Genomic DNA, 22000 nt, shown 5'->3' on the forward strand with positions numbered 1-22000 from the left:
ACCCTCGTGACTCCGGAGTATCTCCGCAAAACATCTGTGAGAACTTGGCGCAGAATTCAGCTCTATCAGGACATGGATGGTGATCACACCGATGTTTATGGCTCTTAAGACTCTTAAGACTTCAAGGTAAGTGTGTACAGACATTCTACCATAACTAACACTATACTGTTGAAACTAAAGGGGGGTACGCCCACTTCCGGGCCACCCTGTACAGAATAGTTATGAGATATAATCTAAAAATATTAATTTTTAAACTCTAATTTTGTGTTTAACGGAATAATTGTCCAAACATAAGACACACTTTACATCAGTTGATAGATCACATCATGCTGAACAAAATAACATAGTTCAAGGTACTTTTCATGTGTAGTTTTCGAGAAAATCGATAAAAATGCGAACTTTCGCAGTGCTAAAATATATGTTGTTCCTTACCAATAATATTTTATTATTGTTATTATTTTGCTGAAGGAAATCGTCATTTCTTCATGTATTCTGTATGTTGCAAGATACTGTGTTTACTAACAAATTCATGTTTGTCTTTTCCTGACGGTGACACACATACTCTCTACGCATATACTACTTGTAAATAATCATTAATACAGGGTTATTCAAAAAAGAACGGTGCAAAACTAAACGTATTTCTTTTGTATTGAAACGACAGGAAAAAAGACAAGGTTGGTCGAAACAAAAAAAGAAGGTTGTAGGATTTTGTGGACATTACAAATGTTGGATATGATCACCCTAGGTAACACACCAGAAGTCCAGCCGATAATCCATTCTTTCCAGACGTGTCCGAACGTACACTCAGTTATCTTCTCCACTGCACTAGAGATACATTGCCAGTGTGAATTTTTATACGAATATTTCTCTGCGCTGTTACAACAGAACTCTGTTCGCGTTAATTTCATCACACAATATGCACGCTCTAAAGTCGGAGCGGCCAAATCATCCTCAGGTGGCTTCAAAGGGAGCGGAACACCATTTAAGTAACTCACATGTTTCTTTGTTAACATAAGAGAGGTATTTCAACAAGTCCTTCTAGTTCAGGGTAGTCTTCCGATTGACCTGGTGGAAGAAAAGCGATGTTGCAGTTTTATTTATCTTCTTGTACAGAAAGTGATATACAAACTTAGTCAAAACGTTATTTAATTATTATAGCTCTATATTTAATATATTGAGTGTTTTCTTTTTATATTAGTGGTACTATTATTATTATTATTGATACATACCCAAAATGTATCCATTTTTATCATAAGTTTAACGATGGCAGCAACGCGCCATGTCGACCCCATACTCATGCCGTTTATTGCTTGTTTGAAGTAGTTATTTTTGAATGCAGTTAGAGTAAATTTTCTCCTTTAGTACAAAGGAACCTGATTGGGAATGATTGGAACATGGCAAGTATACCTTCGTGGTGGCCATTTGCATCGTTAACTGTTTACACAACAACTAGCGCCTCTAGCGGCTTTGACGTAAACTACAAACATGTACTACAAAAGATACATATTTTCCTTTTTCTTGCTCATCAATTTTGCAATTATGGGTTGTTTTAGTAGAAAATAAATATGTTGTATTTTTGAACCATTCTTTTTGAATAACCCTGTATTTATTTATCCATACAACAAAAATATATGTAACGAACCGGTTAACGTTATTTTAAAAAAAATCACAATAAAGTAAGCGATTAAACGATTGATTTGAAATGTTGTAAATGCAGTGTGTAGTCATAACACAGAGTTACTAAAAATCAATTAAGAATCAGTTTCTTTTTCTGCAATGGAAAAACTGACTAGTAAAAAAAAAAAAGCCCGTAAAACATCAATAAAGCAACTATTGGCTCATTGTGAGGAAATTTTCAATGGAAGACTATGACTTATTCCATCACAATCTACTGTTTCTTTCGAGCGATTGTTTCCTGTCAAGTATCTCGTTTGCAATAAAGACACACGAAGAAATTAAAAAAAAAAAAAAAAAAATCAAGTCCAATTAAACTGTTTTTCGCCATTGAAGTGTACCCAGCTTGTTTGTTGTACCTAGGTAAAATAAATACTTCAAACAAGAAATTTTCTGTTTATTTTATTTTATTTTTCATTTTTCTAAAAAAAAAATCAACAAGAGACAACACTAATTATTTTCTATCTTATATAATTAATGATTTTTCTTTTTCTTTATTTCCATGAGTTGAATGAACGAATACAATATTCACTGCGAAGATTTCCCGCCCTCGCAACTACGAAGAGGGAAGGGTTTGAAGGTGTCAATTAGAAAAGTCCGGAAGCAAATTCATTTCTAGAGAGGAAATGAACAATAATATTAGAAGTAAGATCAGCTTGTTATGTCATTGGGGCAATAAAAGCAATGAAAGAAATGAAATAACTATTATTGACAATAAGTAGATCTATTGTTTGTACCTCAGTACTTTAGAACACACACTAAAGAATATTCAGGGCGTTTTTGAAGCTTATAATTTCTTTATACTAGGGAACTCATAAGAAATACTCGATAATATACTTATTAGAACCACTCTAGTAGACCTTATAAGATTGTAATGTTATTCTGATCACGTTGATGGATCTTATAAGATAGTAATGTTATTAGAATCATGCTGGTGGACCTTATAAGATAGTAATGTTATTAGGATCATGCTAGTGTGCCTTATAAGATAGTAATGTTATTAGAATCATGCTAGTGTGCCTTATAAGATTGTAATGTTATTAGAATCATGCTAGTGTGCCTTATAAGATTGTAATGTTATTAGGGTCACGCTAGTTGGCCTTATAAGATTGTAATGTTATTAGGATCATGCTAGTGGACCTTGTAAGATTGTAATGTTATTCTGATCACGCTGATGGATCTTATAAGATAGTAATGTTATTAGGATCATGCTGGTGGACCTTATAAGATAGTAATGTTATTAGGATCATGCTAGTGGACCTTGTAAGATTGTAATGTTATTCTGATCACGCTGATGGATCTTATAAGATAGTAATGTTATTAGGATCATGCTAGTGGGCCTTATAAGATTGTAATGTTATTAGAATCATGCTAGTGTGCCTTATAAGATTGTAATGTTATTAGGGTCACGCTAGTTGGCCTTATAAGATTGTCATGTTATTAGGATCATGCTAGTGGACCTTGTAAGATTGTAATGTTATTCTGATCACGCTGATGGATCTTATAAGATAGTAATGTTATTAGGATCATGCTGGTGGACCTTATAAGATAGTAATGTTATTAGGATCATGCTAGTGGACCTTGTAAGATTGTAATGTTATTCTGATCACGCTGATGGATCTTATAAGATAGTAATGTTATTAGGATCATGCTAGTGGGCCTTATAAGATTGTAATGTTATTAGAATCATGCTAGTGTGCCTTATAAGATTGTAATGTTATTAGGGTCACGCTAGTTGGCCTTATAAGATTGTAATGTTATTAGGATCATGCTAGTGGACCTTGTAAGATTGTAATGTTATTCTGATCACGCTGATGGATCTTATAAGATAGTAATGTTATTAGGATCATGCTGGTGGACCTTATAAGATAGTAATGTTATTAGGATCATGCTAGTGGGCCTTATAAGATTGTAATGTTATTAGAATCATGCTAGTGTGCCTTATAAGATTGTAATGTTATTAGGGTCACGCTAGTTGGCCTTATAAGATTGTAAATTTATTGGGATCATGCTAGTGGTCTTTGTAACATAGTAATGTTACTGGGCTCACGGTATGGACCTTATAAGATTTTAAATTTATTAAGATCATGCTAGTGGGCCTTATAAGATTGTAATGTTATTAGAATCATGCTAGTGTGCCTTATAAGAATGTAATATTATTAGGATCATGCTAGTGGACCTTATAAGATTGTAATGTTATTAGGATCATGCTAGTGGACCTTATAAGATTGTAATGTTATTAGAATCATGCTAGTGGACCTTATAAGATTGTAATGTTATTAGGGTCACGCTAGTTGGCCTTATAAGATTGTAAATTTATTGGGATCATGCTAGTGGTCTGTGTAACATTGTAATGTTACTGGGCTCACGGTATGGATCTTATAAGATTTTAAATTTATTAAGATCATGCTAGTGGGCCTTATAAGATTGTAATGTTATTAGAATCATGCTAGTGTGCCTTATAAGATTATAATGTTATTAGGGTCACGCTAGTTGGCCTTATAAGATTGTAAATTTATTGGGATCATGCTAGTGGTCTTTGTAACATAGTAATGTTACTGGGCTCACGGTATGGACCTTATAAGATTTTAAATTTATTAAGATCATGCTAGTGGGCCTTATAAGATTGTAATGTTATTAGAATCATGCTAGTGTGCCTTATAAGAATGTAATGTTATTAGGATCATGCTAGTGGACCTTATAAGATTGTAATGTTATTAGAATCATGCTAGTGGACCTTATAAGATTGTAATGTTATTAGAATCATGCTAGTGGACCTTATAAGATTGTAATGTTATTAGGGTCACGCTAGTTGGCCTTATAAGATTGTAAATTTATTGGGATCATGCTAGTGGTCTTTGTAACATTGTAATGTTACTGGGCTCACGGTATGGACCTTATAAGATTTTAAACTTATTAAGATCATGCTAGTGGGCCTTATAAGATTGTAATGTTATTAGAATCATGCTAGTGTGCCTTATAAGAATGTAATGTTATTAGGATCATGCTAGTGGACCTTATAAGATTGTAATGTTATTAGGGTCACGCTAGTTGGCCTTATAAGATTGTAATGTTATTAGAATCATGCTAGTGGACCTTATAAGATTGTAATGTTATTAGGGTCACGCTAGTTGACCTTATAAGATTGTAAATTTATTGGGATCATGCTAGTGGTCTGTGTAACATTGTAATGTTACTGGGCTCACGGTATGGGCCTTATAAGATTGTAAATTCATTAAGATCATGCTAGTGGACCTTATAAGATTTAATGTTATTAGAATTGCTATTGAACCTTATAAGATTGTAATGTTGTTAGGATAAAGCTAGTGGGCTTAATAAGATTTTAAATTTATTAGGATCATGCTAGTGGGCCTTATAAGATTGTAATGTTATTAGAATCACGCTATTGGACCTTATATTATTGTAATGTTATTAGAATCACGCTAGTGGACCTTATATCATTGTAATGTTATTAGAATCACGCTAGTGGACCTTATATTATTGTAATGTTATTAGGATCACGCTAGTGGACCTTATATTATTGTAATGTTATTAGAATTATGCTAATGGGGACCCTATAAGATTGAAATGTTATTAGGACCACGCTAATGAGGGCTCTATAAGATTGCAATGTTATTAGGAACACACTAGTGCAGGGCGCAAAATTTCCGATCGCCTGGTCGCCATTGACGACTAGAAATTTAGAGCTGGCGACCAGTGTTCAGTAGGAATAGTTTCTACCTAAACTCACAGGGCTGTCAGTTTCTGTTTCACACGAAAATAATTATCATTGAGTAGCAGAAAACACGGAATGTAAAGTTTTCACAACGAACATGGATAGTGAAGTCTTCACAACGTTGTAATTCGTCCTTCCTTTTCCACCCTCAGTCAAAAACTTCATTACGAGATTCCCAAACTTGGTTCCAATTACAACATTTTCTGCAGTTTTACCTGTGAGTTTTGCTGACAATTTCCGTCAATGGTCCTTCACTTAAGGAGTTTGATCCTAAAACTGCAATCGACAACTGGTACTTCTGTGCAGAGAGAAAGCGTTACACAAATGTGAAGTCTTAGAATAAGATATTTTTTAACATGTACATGAATTGTCCAAATTGAAAATTGATTATCCTGAATTAGATTGTCTGGTTTTGAAATTTTATGCTGGGATGCAATCTCTTTCTTTGTCAAACCAAAGGCCGAGGTAGGGGTCTCTTATAATTTGTACGTGAGAGATACTGGCTACTATCATTTTTGGATTGACGAGTGCGTCTGACTTTGAAATTTTGCGCCCTGCACTAGTGGACCTTATAAGATTGCAATGTTATTAAAATCACACTAATGGCGGCCTTGCAAGATTGTAATGTTATTAGGTTTACGCTAGTGGACCTTATATTATTGTAATGTTATTAGGATCACGCTAGCGAAAAGATTGTAATGTTATTAAGATCAGGGAAGTGGGGCTTATTAGATTGTAATGTTAATATGTACGTACCTTACTCGACAAGAACACTGTTCAAAGAAAGCGAATTTTGGATTTTTCTTTTCTTTTTTTCTTTTTTCTTTTTCTTTTTCTTTTCTTTTCTTTTCTTTCTTTTTTTCTTTTTTTTTGCAATAGATAGCCAGAGCAATTATCCCTGTCAAGTTCAGTAATGGAGTCAATCAGTTAACATTTTCACGGATAACTGTGGCTTTAATGGTATATGTCCATATTCCACGCTTGGAAGTATGTGCTGAGATTAGAGTTCCTATTTTTAGGTTTAATTCTAACATATTTTTTGAGGTTAAAAGTTTTTTTTTAGTTATGATACATTGTATAATACTAACAACTTCAGCTACCAGCATAGGTTCATTTATAAATGTAAGCTTCGCGTATTCCTATTTACTGTCTTTGCCAAGATTTATTTGATTCTTAGAACGTCTGACTAAATATTCTATGTCCTAAGAAACTCTTGAGCCCTAGTAAGATACTTGGTAGGCCCTACGTCCGTTAATGGTTGGCATATGGTTGAAAGTTGATACTTGGAAAAGTATAGCTGAAGAATACGTTGGCCTAACGTAGTATGAAGTGTATGTTGGCCAACCGTCAATTTTCCGTCATTTATCCAACAGTTTATATTGGCTAACCAACAATTTGCCCTCGTTTCCAAAACAGTTTCGACCTTCCAATAGCAATCATGATCTTACTTCATTCTTAGGACTAACGATGATAATAGGATTGGTTTGCAAATTGCTCAATTACAACGTTAGGCTAACGTGTTATTGCTGTGTTATAATTGTTGGGTGACTACTGCTGAGCGTTGAGTCACCCTAGGTGCCTGCCGAGTTTCGTATATGACTTCTTCCGGTGTACTACAAAATGTAGACATAGAATAGCACCTAAAATAATGTTATTTCAAGGAGGTTTTGGGGAATAGACATCGAAGTAAAGAACAATATCTGTTGAAGACAGGAGTTCCGGTCTTACTGTCTGTTTAGAATCTCTCTCTCTCTCTCTCTCTCTCTCTCTCTCTCTCTCTCTCTCTCTATATATATATATATATATATATATATATATATATATATATATATATATATATATATATATATATATATATATATTGTGTGTGTGTGTGTAGGTGTATGTATTTAAGCGAACACTGCAAGTTGTTTTCGGAAGTCTTGTTTCTCTACTTGTTTACTTCAGAGATTTTCTAATTAAGAAAGAAAAGATCCTAAATATTCTGATTGCACAAACAACAGAACATGGAAAACAAAATCATTAGCTCCAGATACGAGTAGCATTTCATGCGTCACTCACCGGAAGAAGAATTTTCAGGTTTAAACTACTTGGAACTTTTTTTTCTTCTTTGTTTTCACTTAATAGTCCTCGGAGCTCTAGATAAACTCTATGATAAACTAACTCTGTGACTAAGGCTGTAGATAGCTCATTGCCGCAGAAGTCAAACCTCGTCATTTAGATCTTACTCTGTGCCATACCAAAGCAATCAAGATAATTATGACTTGTTTTCCTATTATTCAAAACGCTATTATCCTATCACATTTCTCGGCTTTGTCAAAGGCCTTTTTCTGCAGAGTTTTTCAATTAACAATTAAAAGGGACCAAGATGACTGGATCCAAGTCACATGTCAAGCTGTCATGGTGCTCAGTGCGAGGGGTGCCTGATTCGATGTGAGGGTTGGGGGCCGCGGTGACTCAGTGGTAGAGCGTTCACCTCTGGTGTATGGGGTCCCGGGTTCGATCCCAGCCCCCGCCAAGTGAACCTTGTGGTGGACAAACACCGTGTGCGTGAGTTTCCTCGGGGTTCTCCCGTTTCCTCCCACTTTCTTCTTTCCACCATTCCATTCATTTCTCATCATCACCGTCTTCTTTAGCCTCACCGACGTAGAACTTAAATATTTCATTTCATTTCATTTCTATGTGAAGGTTATCTGGTTCGATTCCAGGATATATGATTTTCTAGTGGATAACATCCTGTCATGGACTTTCTTGGGATTCTATCGTTTCTTCCCACATTCTCATTCCACCAACTCTTTTATAATCACACATTCCGTTAATAATTCATCTCTTTTACCCTAAAGGACATAACCTTAGGATATTAAATTAAAACATAAAAATTCTGTTGTGTCCCTTTCAGCACCGAGGTTATGACACATGGGTCTACAGCTTTTCGTGGGATCTGAACCACATGAGCTGTCGGCTCAACTCGGGAGCTCGATTCTATAATTGCATGGCATATGATCTGCCAGGAATGGAAGAATACTTATGATGTAGATTGTAAGCTTCCTCTAAAAACGTACTTGGATACGTTGTGAATATAAATATCAAAACAGCTCACCAGATAAAGCAATTATCTTTACTTTTTCTTCTTTCTTTCTTTCTTCCTTTTATTTATTTTTAAGAAATCCTCTTATGCGTATTTACTTCACACAAATTTAACTAAATATCGTATCTTAATTAAAAAGAAATACGAAATACACAAAATGGAACAGATGTCTTTTGTGAACATAGAGATTTTTCGTAATCTACTTTTCCTTCTCCTTCTCTTTCTTCCTCGGCCAGTTTAATCCTACGTTCCATTTCGTTCGTTTTTTTTTCTCTACGAGGAAGGAAATTGGAAAAAGAGTACATTTTTAAAAAATCTAAGTATCATGTGCTCTTTCCTTTCCGTTTGCAGGACATAATCTCCGATTACATTTAAATCTCTCTGGAATTATTGATTTACAACCCCGAAATGTATTGAGAAAATTTGCAGAAGAGAGATTCGCAGAAAAACGGCAGGAGTGCGGCTTAAAATAATTATTAAAATGCACTTAGGCTATTTATTGATTCAGTAAGGAGAAAATAGAAAATAAAATAAAAGCATTCAGAATAATTCTAGAAGAGAAGTAAAACCTAATTACGGAATTCAAAGCGATTTTGAACAACAAACCAGCTAGATCTTTCTCCCTTTCCTAAGGAGACGGACGAATTTGTAGCCTATAATCTGTTTTGCTGTTGTTTGTTGAATTTTACAGCCTTATTTCAGCACCGAGACTATATGAAACGTGGACTTACAGTTTAAGGTTGAATCCGAAACCACCGTAATATGTTCAAATGATAATGGTCTCCCGCCATGATCGAACCCAGTACCTCATGTATCAAAGGCGCACACGCTAGCCGCTAGACCAGCGGGGAGACCTTGTAGTCTCTGATTATTCACGTTGATTGACAAAAGCTGATATATTCCTACCTTATACAGGGTGTTTCAAAACAACACCGACAACGTTTGGAAGGTGATTCCTGACACCAAGCTAAGACAAAAAGTATGGACCATCGTGGGTGCACAAGTGCTTCCTTTCGGAGTTGTAGACTGTCGAAAACTTGAAAAAATGAACTCTAAAGATCCATAGTTTATAGAGGGAGTTGGTGAGTACTTCAAATTATATGCCCGTAGCCAAACTCCCTCTATAAAAATTGTTGCGTGAATACCTTAGGATTCTGAAATATGAATTTTTGGATAGGGCATATTAGTTCCTAACTGAAATCTTGACTCGACTACGGTAAGTCCCATAGTTTTGGAACTGTGGATCTTTAAAGTTCATTATTTTTCATATTTTCGGCAGCCTATAACTCCGATAGGAAGCATTTGTGCACCCACGATGGTCCATACTTTTTGTCTTATCTTGGTGTCCGGCGTCACTTTCCAAACGTTGTTGGTATTGTTTTGAAACACTCTATACATATATAGTCGCTAAAGCTTTAATATTAGACAGAAAATTTGAATTCTAAATAATAGTTGAAATTACCACTAATGGCACATATTCAGGTAATTATGAAATTGCAATTCTTATAAATAATTAATTTCCTTAGCGGTATCCTTCTACGTCACTGCATAAACATAATACTAAGACCCTGTTGGTAACAAAGGAGATAGCTATTGCAAGTTTCACTTCTGATAGCAATCGCAGTTTCGTACACTCTTAAAAATTTCCTTGCTCAGAAATGAGAAAAATGCATGTTCAAAACAAAATAAGTAATGTATACTCATATTTGAGGGAAAATGTCTCATTATTTCCAAACGTGTTTTCATTTGTGAGCTGAAGGCAAATTTTCAGGTTCCCATTTATGAGATTTTCTCATTTCTTAAAAATGAGAATGGAATAGTGCGTGATTTGCAATATCATAGATGATTAAAAAATAACGGTAACAATCTTACCGAAATAATATTACTATGTTTTACTAGGGAGTAATATTGCTAGGGCTTAATTAGTATTCAGAAGACGAGATAAAGGATTTCAGCTGTAGCAGAGTGCGAATGGATATGAGTACGCAGTAGGTGATGCAGCTGAGGTGGCGTATGGATACATGTCATTTGACAGCGGCGAGGAGCAGCATACATATCAACTTTCGAACGTAAGTTTGGGTGAATTGTAGACATATTATCATAGACTAAAAGTTACTGTAGTACATTCATTAGGGTGCAGAACGCTGACCCCCCCCCCCTCATACAGGTTATATAGGCTATAGCAGTCACTTTGGCTCCTTTATGTATCAGAGCTCAGTACTCAATTCACATAATAACGAGTGCAGCAATAACAAGTGAAGGCGGGTTAGAGCTCCGTAGGGCACGTTGTTTTCTATATTACAATAGTACGGGGAGACATGTCAATGTTTTACACCCTTCGCCATTCGTTATAATATGCGAAATAGCTTATGTACGGAAACAAAGAATACATAAGTCATCTATGTAGTTAGAAACAGCGTTACAAAACAATGTGCGATTTATTTTTATAGAATTGTAATACAAAGGTACTTTGTACTGATCACCGAGCATAGATTGGCGCCTCCTTTTTTCCACCACCAGTAATCATTTTAATGACACACGTTTGCAGGTTATTTGTGGCATAGTACGCATTGGCTCTTAATTTAACGTAGAGGCAGCGATAGCTCAGTGGAAGAGCGTTCACCTCTGGTGCGATGAAGCCCTTGCTTTGATCCCAGGATTTCCAGCTCGCGGCAAGTGGGCTTTCTGGTGGATGAACACAGTGTGCATGGGTTTTCTCGGGGTTCTCCCATTTCTTCCCACTTTCTTCATTTCACTATCTTTTTCATTCCCATCATCATAATCTCCTTTAGCCTACCCAACACAACTGTGGGAAGTAAAACTCAAAGATTTCATTTATTTTTTAATCCAACGTCCCATGATTGTGCTCCAAGACTAAGAGAGACAGTGATAGAGATGGATAATAATGGTGTAATGAAAATGTGGACGTACGTTTCTTGGCAGTTTTTACATGGGTTTGTGACCTTGTTTCCAATCTGAATTGAATCCTTGGCAGTGGAGTTTCAGCACATTTATGAGGGGCAGAAATTATCGCATGTCGCTGCCGTAATGAAGAAGGTGGAAGGTAGGGGTGAGTCCTGGAACTCCGGACCTTCCCCGAAATCGCTACTTTTATGTAAATTTTATCTAATTTTAGGGGCAATTTTACATATTTTAATACAATTTGCGTCCTTGTATTGAACATGGAGCCCCTCCAAAATACATTCCTGCGTACTTTTCTTCTAGGAGGAAACTGGAGAATCCTTGAAAAGCCCAAAACACGGTGTTTTATCATGTAGGCAACTTTTTTATGGTAGAGAAGTTGGCATATTGTACTGAGATGACTCAGTGGTAGAACTAGCCTCCGATGCATGGGGTCCATAGTTTGATTCCACCTCCGTCAAGTGGACAGTGTGAGTAAACATCTTATGTGTGTTTTCTCGGGATTCCCTCACTTTCTTCATTATAGCATTTTCGCTCATTATCATCATAACGTCTTCCTGAGCTTCATAGCATAAGTGTAGGAAGTTACACTCCAGCAGAAAAGTGTTGCCGTAATTCTGAAGTAGACGGATAATTCTTGAATCTGAATTATCAAGAAGTTAGTATAATATTGGAGGAAACGGGAGAATCTTAAATAAACCACGTCGATGAAAAAGAAAAGTCTTGAGAAAGTGGACAGTGATAAAAAGGAAAATGTCCAACTGTCTGATGTAGTAAAAATAAGTAACGCACCTAAAATACAAGTCATCGTGGTATTCGTGGAATTTTCTTGAGTTGAAGTGAAGATTTAAATGTGTTATGTTTTAAACAATATCTATAACAGTAGGTGTTTATTTAATATAAATTCTGGGTGTACTAATAGTTTGAATTTTTTAGCATGTTTATATCTTGTTTATATCCTTTTCCATCTTCTCGTACTTGAGAACCCCGTTTCTGTGCACCGTTTCTCGCTTTTGAGGAAGATATTTCTCAAATCTTTTTGAGAAATGTGTTTCTCAAAATTGGGGTTATACGTCTCATTTCCTCAAATGTTACTTTCTCAATTTTAAGAAAAAATATTTTTTTTCTTAAATTTGAGAAAGCATTTGCACCCTCAGAAATGAGCCATAATTCCTCGCATTTGAGTCATTATTTCTCAAAATGATTTGAGAAAATCGAAATCTCACTTTTAAGAATGTATTACTCGGTGCACAGGTAAGAAACGGATGTTCTCAAATACGAGAATTTTTTTCTCGAATTTAAGAAACCATTTTTAACAGTGTAGTCATTCTGAGTGAGGTTTTCCTGGATTTTCCCCATTTGTACCAGACAAATGTTAGGATGGTTTCTAAAAATATAAGTTCCAGCAGGGGCGGATCCAGGACCGACTTCTGGGGGGCGGGGGCGGTGGGTTGTCATACTGCTACTTTTAAGGGCTCCAAACTTTGGGATGAGTTTTATTTATATATATAAAATAAGAAAGTTTCCTGTTATGGAAGGGGCGATCGCCTCCCCCTGGATCCGCCTTCCTTCCCTAATCCTTTCTTTCTTCCTTTTCCTTGGATAGTGTGATCTCCGAGGGACGTCGTCCCTCATACGTGACGGGCTAACATAGCTATATATGCTGAAAGTCAAGATATCTAATTCCTGTTCCTAATCCTAGCAAAATACCTGAAAAATGGGGAAGTACATAGTTGTTGCTTTCGGAGTAGTGCTTAAACTTATCGTAAAAATCAAGAAAACATACAACATAACTTAAACTATGTTATTGCCTGATTGTAGAGAGAATGTGGAAGTAATTCTGCGTTCAGAAACTGCTAATAAAATATTAACAGAAGTCTCTCTGCTGACACAATGAGTCGCCGAACGCCGACATCATTTTCGACTTCATATTGTCGGTAACCTAATCTTCGTTGACATAAATTAAAACATCAAAGAGGGAAATACTCAAATACGTTGATGAAGAAGAAAGACTTGTATTGTCAAAGGATTCCTCCAAGGATTAACTGATTGTGTTCAGTTAAGCGGGCGTATATATCACATTGAAGGTATGAGTACAAAAATTTGCTTTAATAGTAATAGAAATCTTCTACACTAGATGTTCATTTACATGGAGCTTAAATCTATTGCACTTATTTGCCAAATCGGTTTTAATTAATGTTCGTAAGTTATTAGTGAATGCACGATTCCATTTCCGCTTACTACTACTACTACTACTACTACTACTACTACTACTACTACTACTAATAATAATAATAATAATAATAATAATAATAATAATAATAATAAAATAATAATAATAATAATAATAATAATAATAATAATAATAATAATAATAATAATAATAATAATAATAATAATAATAATAATAATAATAGATCTAATAAGTTGATTACAATATGCATTTATATTGATTATTATTATTATTAAGCTTTCTGCCTTTTGGCAGGTCCTGGGACTAATGAGGTTTCTTTCTTCTTCTTCTTCGTAATTTTTAGTTTCGTCCTGGAAAGTTTCTTCCATGTTTCTCGATTATCAGCTTCCTCTTTTAACTTCCAATATTTTCTTCTATTTTTCAAATCATCGATCACTTGCGTTCTTCTTCTTCCTACTCCTCACTTTCTTTCTATGATAGTATGAAGAAAACAATTTCTTCGCAAGATGTGTCCAATCCAATTGGACTTTCTACGAAGGATGGTGGCTAGAAGCGTCCTCTTCTCTCCTATCCGTTTTTAAAACATCTTCGTTTGTTACTCTCTCTGTCCATTTTTTCTTCTCCATTTTCCTCCAATACAACATTTCGAGCCTCTCTAAATATTTCTTCACTAATTTGCGTAACGTCCAAGTTTTTGTACCACACAGCTCCATGCATAGGATTTGACCAATTTCTTCCTTAGTCCAATATTAAGCCTGCTGTAAAGGTAACCAAGAAATTACTGTCGCTTTTTCACCCACAACCTGCGAACATCGATATGTCACCTAAGACGTACCTAGAAGATCAAAAATAGTCCCCATCAGCATCGACGACCTTCTGCCAACGTTCAGGAAGGCCATTGATTCCATCGCGAAAGAGCTTGGTGGAGCATGAAGCGAAGAAGGTATCAAGTGCATTGCATTTTGCACCTCTACTAGGTATTTGAACTGTCGTCCTCTAAGGTGATTGACCAAGGAATGGAACAGGTGATAATCGGACGGCGCAATGTTCGGAAGTATGGCGGATGCAATAGTGTTTCCCATCCAAGACGTAGAATGGGTTCTCGGGTCATCCTAGCCACATGGAGCTTAGCGTTGTCCTGTAACAGGAGGACCCCTTTACGATTCAGAAGTTCTCCTTCCAGAGTTTTGAGATTTTCTTGAACACGGCTCAACTGGTGACAGTACACGGTTGCATTGATGTTCTGACCAGCTGGTAGCAGGTCCCGGTGTATGGTACCGCTAGCAGTCTACCAAACACACGGGAGGACCTTCTTCTGGTGCAATGCTGGATTCGGCTGTTTGGAACCTGTTCATGGGATGCTAACCAATGATGACGGCGCCATGGAGCTTCGTACAGGACTCACTTCTCATCGCATGTCAAACCCTGTTCAGAAATGGCTCCTTTTTGAGACGAGGCAGCAAAGAAACACAGGTGTCTGCTCGCGTTGCCTTCTGGCCAGGAGTTAAATCATGTGTAACCCATCGACCCAACTTGTAGTGCTTCCTAAGTTGATGGAGGTGCTGCCGAATATTTTCTCTACTCACACTGAATTGTAGTTCCAGTTTCTCAGTTTCTCACATGTCTGGCCACTGTTCGTCTCAATCCTGCCTGAATTATTGGTAAAGATTTTTCAATCCTGCCTGAAGATCTTCATTTTGTACATACATTGATCTTCCGGCACACGGTGCGCCTTCGAGTGTTTCGTCATCGTCCTTAAACTTGTTAAACCGCCGTTGCACTGTCTGCGTAGTCACGACACCCTCACCTAAGGCCTGACATATCTTCCGCCCCACTGAAGCGGAGTTTGACCCCGGTTTGAACTCATAGAGCATACACGCCCTTATGACGCTCTGTGGAAGTCCCATGTTCACTCTGTCCTTACGCAAGTTCACGGTGTAACTGAACTGCCACAACCAGGTATTATGATGGATATACTTACACCCAGGCGTGGATCCAAGGAAGGGCTATAGGAGCTATAGCCCCCCGCCTTGATGCTCAGGTATGCACTGGATAAAATGGGCTTCAATCCTGCTTTACACTGAATAAAGCTGCAAACTATGGTTTCGCCCCTCGTTTGATCACATCCTGGATCCACCACTTCGCCTTATCTCTATTCGCATTCAACTAACGGTGTGAGGGCCAATGAAACACAGATTTCGACAAAAAGCGACAGAACTTTATAGTTAAGAGTGACCTCATCTTGTTGAATGCTTCTTTGGCTACAGCAATTCTCGACCTGATTTTTTTTTTTTTTTTTTTTTTGTGCAGTGCACGTCTTTCGTCAAAATACTTGCCAGATATTTGAAATGATCGAACTCTTGAAGTACTCTCTTTATTCTACTCTGACCTGTAAGGGCGCATTTGCACGGGATATGCTCTTTACTTTCGATTTTTCGATGTTGATTTCCATTCCATATAGTTTTCCAGTGTTAATTATTTTGTCAGATACCTCCTATAGTATTTCTTAGGTTCTAGCTATAATAACCGTCTCATCTGCATACCTGACTTTGTTAATGATCTACCCTCCAATCTTGAAATCCCCAATTCCTATTAATGCTTCCTTCATTAAATACTCACTGTATTAACAGTCAAGTATAATGCGTTTTAAAGAGGAATAACTTTTTAGCGTGCCATGTTGAGTCATGGATAATTTATGGTGCGCCGCAAGTAGAAAAAGGTTGCGGAATCTGTTGTACAGCAGAGTTTTGTTCCTACGGGAAAACCAAATTCCCGGTGGGAGCTTATGTGGTTCAGATTTCAAGTTAATCTATAGAATTAACCAGTGGCGTATTTAAGATTTTGTTTCGGAGGGCTTTGCTAACTTTCGGGGGGGGGGGCTTTGCCTGAAAATGTGAACATTCTGCAAGATATTTCATATACTTTACTATAGTAAGTAAGATTTCGGGGGGGCCTTAAGCCCGGAAGCCCCCCTAAATACGCCACTGGTATTAACCCATTTCATATAATCTTGATCTCTATTAGAGATACCACGTGAAAAAGAAGAAAATAATATTATGACTTTATTAGTTAATTATTCATTTGGAATGTCAACCAATATTTGTCCAATAGAAAGTACTCTGTTTCCTTATAGTGTATCAAGAAGAGGAATGATTATATGAAAGAGGATTGAATGAGGAAAGAGGTTCTTGAAAGAAGTTCTTGAAAGAGGATTAGGAATGATTTGTGCACAGTAAATGCATAATAGGGCTTCATTAGACACATATTTACTTGCACATGTATTCCTCTGACTAATATAAGGCTCTTTGACTTCTTATCATATTAAGAGGCCAAATTCTTTTGAGTCCACACATTTGATTACAAAGTGTATGTGACATTTTCAACGTATGATTTTCATTATCGAAAGTGGTTTACTTTTCGAAATTATATAGGTTTAAGTTAATTGAATATTCACTACTTTCAAAGTATTTAAGTAAATACAATATATAAAAATGGTACTTAATTGCATATTTGTTTATGCATTACAGCACTCATATTTATGTTACGACAACAGTAGTATCAAAACAAATTCTTGGATGACATTTGTAATGATAACGAGAGGGAAAGAAGGAATCTATGTTGGTGACAAACTTTACAATTGTTGTTGGGTTACGTAATCAAGCATGAATTGTACTTTCTCCGCTACATAAACAACAATTTGTTTTTAGCTTAGAGGTAATATAATTGTCTATGTCAAAAAAAGTGAACGTTGTTAGACTTAAATTGTTTCTTTGTCAGAAAGCTAACTACAAGAAGAGAAAAACATTAAATTTCAGCTTCAAATGTTTGGGCAACAGAATGAATTATTCATATATATAAAACTTAGGGTAAAACATTGCAGTCAACTGTAGTTATTTGTTCAGAATTTTATTTTCTGAATAAGAATTCACATAAAGCTAACAAGATGAATTTTCTAACAAAATGAATAGAATTATGTAGAACCGTAGCACTGGTAGCAGAATCAGGTCCTCTTAAGCAATGAAGAATTCTTGATACAAGGTTGACATAAAGGATTGCCGCAAAATATTTCGGTAACTTAACTGAAATAGTACTTAGTCTATGTTGTTTTCGACCTCAATTGTATTATTTACTGACCCCATGCTCGTTTTCTTAAAATAATGTACTTACTTCACGCTTTTGTGAATTTAAAATATGCAGATGGTTTCAAAATAATAAAAATACCAGCGCAAAAAAGTGCAACATACCAGATTAATATGGCAGCCCTCAAAATAGCTTTGATGTGACGTAGAGTGGAGTCTAGAGGTCGTGAAGGGTAGCAAGTGGAATATTACACAATTCCGCTGCAGTACATCACTCAGTTTCTTAAGAAAGGATGAAGGAGGAAATGTGGTCCAGATAAGTGTCTCAAAATCAAATCTGGAGATTGAGCGGCCAGTGTAGATGTTGAACTTTATCCTAATGTTCCTCAAACCAAATTGCAACAGATTCAGCTATGTAAATGGGTAGGGATGCGCACGAAACAAGATTTGAGGGTGTCTCGTCTCGAAAATGTGCTGTAAAAGTGATGTCTCGACTCGAAAAATGTGTATTTCTCTATTGGAAGAGCCATGTCTCGACTCGAATTTTGTCAGGAAAATCCTGTCTCGACTCGTCTCTCGCGCATCCCTATAAATGGGCGCATTATTATCCTAAAATGTGGCGTGATTGTCTGGAAACAACGTCTAGACACCATAAAGTACATGTGGCAAGGGTAAAAGTGGATCTGAAAAGGTACGGGTACGCATAACGTCACGCCGTCTCCCGTGTCTATCTATGCCCATTGCAAATTTTATAGGAGTTGGAGCAGGGCCGGATTACGGGGGGCTTAGGGGAGGCTATAGCCCCGGACCTCCAGTTTGACAGGAGCCTCCGCTCTGATCAAAATCTGAACTGGCTATCTAAGAACAATCACGAATATACAATCATCACCATACAATAAGATATGAAACATATTCCCTTAACTTCCCTACTGTGCTTTCACAGAAATGTATTAGATAAAGTCCGCAGGGGCCTCACATTTTTCTCTAGCCCCGGGCTTCCAGATGGGTTAATCCAGCCCTAAGTTGGGGGACGCCATAGAATTTTTTGGAAGTGCGGGGACGACGTCCCTCCCGTTACCCCTGGCATATGGTATCCTAAAATAGTGACATAATCATGGGCAGTGATGCGACTGGTAAATGAAAAGACAGGACCCACTGAAAACAGGATATTGCGGTGGCATTGATAATTTCAGAAATTTCCCCAAGGGGCGGATTTCATTGTACTGGAGACGAAAAGTACTGCAAAAACACTGGTAATCTACATTGGTACTATCGGAGATATGACTCCGGATTTTGATTTAATTTGAGTTCAGTGTCCCTTTCAGAAGCAAGGTTATATGAGACGTGGATCTACAGCTTAAGTGGGATCCAAACCACAGCCGGGAATCGAACCCGGATCTTTCGCGCCAAAATCGCATATGCTATCTACATAGACACGAGGGTTTCTCACGTATGGCTCCGGAGAGAGGAAGGAATTAGCTGGAACACTCATAAAATCGTCTTGGATTGCCCACGAGACGAGATGAGATAGCCAGACATCTCGCCTTGTAAGCAATAGTTATAGACTGAAATAGTGTGACGTCACATCCTTCTCGTTGCCATGGTGATCGCCATTTTATTTTCTAAACAACAAGTAGCCTAAATATCTAAAGAACCTATGTGCAAAACGAAAACAGTGATGAAATATTTCGGAACTGCAAACATTAGAGTGGAACAAATACTTATGTTTCTTTTTAAATATTTATATTATTAAAACTGAAAAAAAAAATGTTAGAAAAGGTAATTAGAAGAGAAATATGTTAAATGATGTTACGTGCATGACAATCATTGACACTGAAATTAGCGATTTCACATGTCTTGTGAATTTTCCCCTCTGATGTATATTTTGAGAATTTCTATATTCTCAGATTAAATTAAACCTTAAAGTGTACTCACCCTGTTCATAATCAGATATTAACTTTAAATAATTCCGGAAAGTTCTTGATTCAGTAATATGAGTATGATATACTATTGCAAATTTGAAGAGGATCATTGTTTAACAGTTGTTTCAAATATATACTGAACCATTCATAATTGGATGTCTGATTATTGTACGTTTTCTAAATGCTTAAAAAAAAAAAAAAAAAAAAAAGTTGATAGAGAATATAAGAAAAGATGTTACCTATATCCACTGATGGTCTGGATTAAATATTTCTAAAGGCTAGTCTTTTCTTTCTTTTGTAATGTATACTTAGAAATAATATTGTGCACTCCCATTATAAACAGTAGATATAAGAGGTGTAAATGTCCCAATAGAATTAACATTATTCTAAAAGACTTCTTTCTTTTTTAAAAATCATATATTTTTACAGCTTTCTCTGTGCCGACAGTTTGTCAATTTACACGTTAGGGAGTTTATATTGCGTATAATTGCTTCTTATGGTGGATTGCATGATAATTGTGCTTATATTAACTATTCGATTTCTACCTTATTACTTAGGGATGTGAAGTTTTAGAAATAACTCTTTAGCTCCATTAGATTCACGCATTTGTATAGAAAAAAAAAAAACATGACGATCCCCATGGCAACGGGAAGGAAATGACGACATCACTATTCCAGTCTATAGATAGCAAACTCATTTTCGCACTTACAAGAAACAATCATGAAAATATGTATATGAATCACCCTGTAAAGTTACAAGAAATATGCATACCGGATAATCGCGAAAAGACTAACAAATTCCAGTCATGAAGAATACAATTATACATTCTAGTTATGATCTGGTTGTTTCAAAACAAATATATACTTGAGCTTTCAATACAGGGTTTGATTAGAATTTTTTTTCTTTTATATGTGTGTAAACACAGATGTTCCTGTCACCTTTAGCGATACAAACACGCGTTCCACGTACGGTAGTTCCAATCACAAGGACAGCAGTTAACTAGGAGCTATTAAAAAGTTCAATGGCTTCCTACGTTTATGGTCGCGTAGCCATTACACTACGGAAAACAGCTTCTCATGACCAATTGTGTTTCTGCTGCTTGGCCGTAAACGTAAACATTCATTCTGCATCAAAGGATACCTGACAAAGGACGATGAAGAGTAAAGGGGGACAAGTACTGTGCATGTAATATTTACAAACTACTTTCATTATGTTGTATATATTATATGGAAATCACTCACACAATATCCTGTGTGAGGATGTCACATGGATGATAAGTATACCGTAATTTCGCTAACTAAATTACAAAAGACACAAAGACCTTGAATTTAATCAGCGAAGAGAGGAGAATGTGTTGTTCTTTTCCTGCACAGATGATTGACGTGGGGACAATACAATATTGTAGTTTTCTTAAGTGCTTGTACTTCATCGTCACTCAATATTTTTCAAACTTATAATTGTGCTTGAGCTCTTCCTTACACCTGTAGAATAGTAGAATTCTGAGTAGTTAACTAGGATCAATTTGATTTTTCTTTTTTTCTTTTCTTGCTTTTTTTAACTTTAACGTTATGATTATGCACCGAAGATGGATAAAGAAAATGAGACAACCTCAAGGAAATACACGCACACAGTGTTTGTCCACGATAAAGCCCGCTCGGCGTGGGATGGGATCGAACCAAGGACCTCACGCACCAGAGATGACCGCTCCACCACTGAGCTACAATGGCTCCAGAAACGGACCCTATGCCGTAAACGTCGGTGGACCACCGATGAATAACTAGCGATATCTCAGCAAAAATTAGCGGCCCCGCAACGACGATCCGCGGTGACCCCACTTCCGTTCTGAAAATTATACCACCAGTGGCAGAAATGCGACGAAACGCCAATGAACCACAAAATTACTCCCACAAAATAAGTTAAATTGCCTATATGCATGATTTGTATAAATTAAGGTGAACCTAAAAGACACTGTAGAAAAAGTACCCCGGGGTGGGCGCGAACCAGCAAACTTATGATTGCTAGGCGCATGTTCTTCCGACTTCGCCATCGCCACGGAGGCGTTGAAGAAAACCTCCCTTGTAGAGCGATAAATCGTTGAGGTCTTTTTTTTAATTTGGCCAATCAGAGTGTTCCTTTAACCGTGAATATTCGATGATAACCGTTTGAGATCAGATAAAATGCAGTTCGCCATGTAATTTTATTACAAAATGACGCGTCCTCCCATATTCATTTTCTAATAATCGGTGACAGTTGTCATCTACATTCATACAATTATACATACTCATCTCAAGATGTTTCACTTCATGATGTAGAGGCAGGCTTGATCCTTTGATGTGACCGGAGTTCACTTTAGGAACAATTCGTCAAGAAAGAAAATATATATAT

At 36.6% G+C, this 22000-nt stretch overlaps 1 long non-coding RNA gene across 1 annotated transcript in view; it reads right to left on the reverse strand.

Moving 5' to 3' along the window:
* Positions 1-630: 630 nt before the first annotated feature.
* Positions 631-22000, reverse strand: part of LOC145684273 (uncharacterized) — a 43599-nt gene continuing 22229 nt past the window's right edge. The window contains exon 2 of the long non-coding RNA XR_014131267.1: positions 631-1065. This is a non-coding gene — a long non-coding RNA (uncharacterized LOC145684273). The remainder of the gene's footprint in view (positions 1066-22000) is intronic.

Source organism: Thermobia domestica, chromosome 1 (genome assembly GCF_964235325.1).
Source record: "Thermobia domestica chromosome 1, izTheDome1.hap1.1, whole genome shotgun sequence".
NCBI lineage: Eukaryota > Metazoa > Arthropoda > Insecta > Zygentoma > Lepismatidae > Thermobia > Thermobia domestica.